Source organism: Citrus sinensis, chromosome 5, assembly GCF_022201045.2.
Source record: "Citrus sinensis cultivar Valencia sweet orange chromosome 5, DVS_A1.0, whole genome shotgun sequence".
NCBI classification, from domain to species: domain Eukaryota; kingdom Viridiplantae; phylum Streptophyta; class Magnoliopsida; order Sapindales; family Rutaceae; genus Citrus; species Citrus sinensis.
The window spans coordinates 7,601,196-7,604,919 of NC_068560.1; the positions used below are offsets into that span (position 1 = coordinate 7,601,196).

At 34.2% G+C, this 3,724-nt stretch overlaps 1 non-coding gene across 1 annotated transcript; it reads right to left on the reverse strand.

Moving 5' to 3' along the window:
* Nucleotides 1-2,691: 2,691 nt before the first annotated feature.
* Nucleotides 2,692-2,798, reverse strand: LOC127902923 (small nucleolar RNA R71). The gene has a single exon (XR_008055560.1). It is a non-coding gene; the product is annotated as a small nucleolar RNA R71 (small nucleolar RNA).
* Nucleotides 2,799-3,724: the final 926 nt, after the last annotated feature.

Genomic DNA, 3,724 nt, shown 5'->3' on the forward strand with positions numbered 1-3,724 from the left:
GAATGAGTTACCTGACTTTCGTCTTGTTGCTAGACCACCTGCCCCCCAGAGCAGCAGCCGCATCAGCAGCAGTAGCATCCTCTCAGGATGAAGAGCCAGCCGACCCAGCTATGCCTCCTGCAGCATCGACCGTTCTTGAGGATTGCATTCAGCAGCTTTTCGACAGAGTGGATGTCCTGTCCCAGCAGCAGCTTTAACATGACTTTGCGACCTTTCGGCAACAAATGTTAGATTAGCAGATGGAGTTACTTGCTGGACAACGGCGTATTCTTGGTCATCTTGGTTATGATCCCGACAGTTCCTCATCACCGTCCCCATCTTAGTTTTCTGTACCTATTTTTTTTCGCACAGACATCACTCATTTCATGTAATTATTATGATGTTATTTGTGTTTTGTTTATGGTTGTGATGTTTTTATGATGATTATGTTGGATATGTGGATTTTATTTATGATTTCGTTGATTTTGATGACATGTTTGGTTATTGTTCATGATTATGTTGAATTTGTTGGAATGGAGGTTGGTTGATAAGTTGGAATATATATATGGGAGTATTTTAACTATTTTTATTGTTTAGGATATGTTCATTTTTAAGAGGAGACTCTGCCGAAATTTTTCCAACATGGATAATCTCTGAACCTCTCTTTTTTTACTCTTTTCGAGCTCATTTCTTTTTTATGATGAAGGGGGAGATAATTTATCAATCAATCTATTCTGTTTAAAAAGTTTAAAATTTTTTTATGAGATTAAAAATAAATGGGCACATATTTAAGGGAAGTTAAAATTCCTTAAATATTTCACTTAGGGGGAGCAAAATTGCACAAGCATTTTCTTGAACAGTTTGTCATCATAGAAAATGGGGAGATTGTTAACATAAATATTTCTTTATTATTGATTTTGATGATAACAAACTTGATTAAGATTGATTAATCTTTTAAAAGCTCAAAAGAGTTTTTATATATTTTTAAATTATTATTCTCACTTTATAAAGGCTTTATATTCTATGAAAATATTTTTGGTTATTCTCATGTTAATGGTTTCAATTGAAAAAGCTTTGAGATTTTTGATAATAACAAGTATTGCTTAAAATCCTGAAAATGGACCTAATTGACAAGTTTTCTAAAGTTTTGGACCATAGTATAATTTTATAAAGTTTTGGGGTCAAACTGTAATTTTGCAAAAAAGTTCATTATAGCAGTTACTGTAGAAAATAGCAATCCGACATCTTGATAACGGCTCGCCGACATCGAACAGAATTAAAGATTAGTCTCTGGACACTAACGGCGATCCAACAATTTAAAAATTCAGCCCAATGGTCATATTGACCAGTCAAATGGCGATCCGACATTTAGTTAATGGCGATTCGACAGTGAGCAGAAAGTCAATAACGGCTAGTTTTCAGCTCCAACTATAAATAAGCTCATTCAAATTCAAACAAGATTGATCACAACACGACCATTGAGCTTATATTCGAGAATACAATCTTCATGGAGCTTTAAAACACATTCTTGCTTCATCTATTCACACATTGCATTGATTTGTAATCTTAAATATTGTGTGAGAGAAAAATAATTTTAATCTTTTACTTTGAGTGATTGTAAGTGTTGGGATACACTTGGGTTAAGAGATTGGGGATAATCTCTTGTTGTAAAGGTTCATTGACACCTTGGAAGTCAAGTGTAAACATTTGAAGCCTTGGAGGCTTACTTAGTGAAATCATCAAGCCTGGAAAGCTTGGAGACGTGGACGTAGGCGAGGTTGGCCGAACCACGTAAAAATCTTCGTGTTTGAATCTCTCTTCCCTTATCTTTTTATATTGTAATTGATTTAATTATTATTCGATTAAATTCATTTTAGATTTGCATGATAATTTATTTTAGAATCAAATAATTTTTAGAATCCCAATTCACCCCCCCCCCTCTTGAGTTGCACACTTGTATTTCACATTTTCCATAAGCATCTGTTTAAGTTTATTTTTAATAAATTGATTTTGTTTTAGATCACTTTGTGCTTTAATTATGTGCATGATTGTAGGTGATCAAAAAGCTTAAGTTTTGGGGATGGAATGCTACAGTAGCAAACTTGCAAAGATGATAAAGAACTTGTCTACAAATGAAATAAAACAAGTCTGAATAAGGGAGGATACTTTAGCCATTGCTGCAGTAATCTGAGAGCAACTCCAGATAAGATTATAGGCATGTTAACTAACAAAGTAGTGACAAGTGGCATAAAAAGTTATGCAATCTGAGGTTTCAAAAAAAAAAAAGACGTGTGGCATGCTTTTGATTGCCTTAATTCCAAGATATAAAAAGAGCATATGTGAAAGAAATAAAGGGGAGCCATTACTTAAATAAAATAACATAGAAAACAAAAGAAAAAAGATAATAAAAGAGAGTTGACGACTATAACAAGGAACTCCAGAAGAAAAAGAAGGAGAGATCGTAAAGACCTAGCGGAACTCAATTCCTCATCTTTATTTTCTTATTTTTATCTAGTGGAACTCAATTCCTCATCGTTACTAGTTCAAATTGCTGGAGCATCATAAAAAGCATTGAGACTTAGACTCTTCTCCATTTCTCTAAGGGATTAAGTAAGAGCATGGTTGAACTCTCTACCACCTGACTCCATTACTACATGGAATGACTTTGCTGAAAAAATTTTAATGAATTACTTCCCACCTACCAAGAATGCAAAATTGATAAATAAGATCACATCTTTTCATCAACTTGAAGATGAAAGCTTGTATGATGCATGGAAAAGATTTAGGGAGTTACTAAAGAGATGTTCTCATTATGGTATTCCTTGTTGTATATAGTTGGAAACTTTCTACAATGGTCTCAACCCAAGCACTAGATTGATGGTGGATGTTTAAACAAACGGGGCCTTATTATCTATTTCTTACAATGAAGCTTATAAAATTTTGAAAAGGATAACTAATAACAACTATCAGTGGCCATCAATCAAACAAGCTACAACAAGAGGAACAACATGAGTCCTCAATGTAGATGCCTTGACAACATTTTAAGCTCAAGTAACTGTTGTGCAAATTTTATTGAACTCGCAAGTGCACGAATCTATTGTAGAATAGATTAATGGAGACGAGTGTCGATCCCACGAGGAGGTGGATTTTAATTATATGTAGAATTAATTTTGTATGAGGGTGGTTGGATTTGTGGTGAAAGTGACTTAGATTATCTTAAAATTGGAATTGAAATGGCGAGAATAAATTCTAAAATTGGAATTCAAATGGCGAGAATAAATTGAAGAGAAATCTATTGAGATGACGTACTTGGGTATCTGGATCCGTATCAACATGCATCATGGGCTAAATAATCCTTATTAATGCCAATTAAATCATGAGGGGGGAATCCACACCTCATGAATCACGCTCTAATCAATATGGTGCTAAGGGCTTATCGTGCCAAATAATAATAACCTTGTACTAGGAGGCCGGTGAAACCAAGGCGGTACTAGACAAAATTAGTATTATTTGTCGACGAGAAGTCAAAACATCCACAAAAATTAGAGGGGAAGAGAAAGTAAATTTACCAAATAAAGCCCATGACACATGTTGAGACTTCACCTTCAACCCAAGCTTGAAAGAAAATTAGCCACTCATAATTGAACTAGGGGCAAAATGAAAATTTATTAAAATACATAGAAAATACGAAATAGAGAAGGAATTATAGAAAATGGATCCCAAAAATGGATTCAGAGGTATCAAA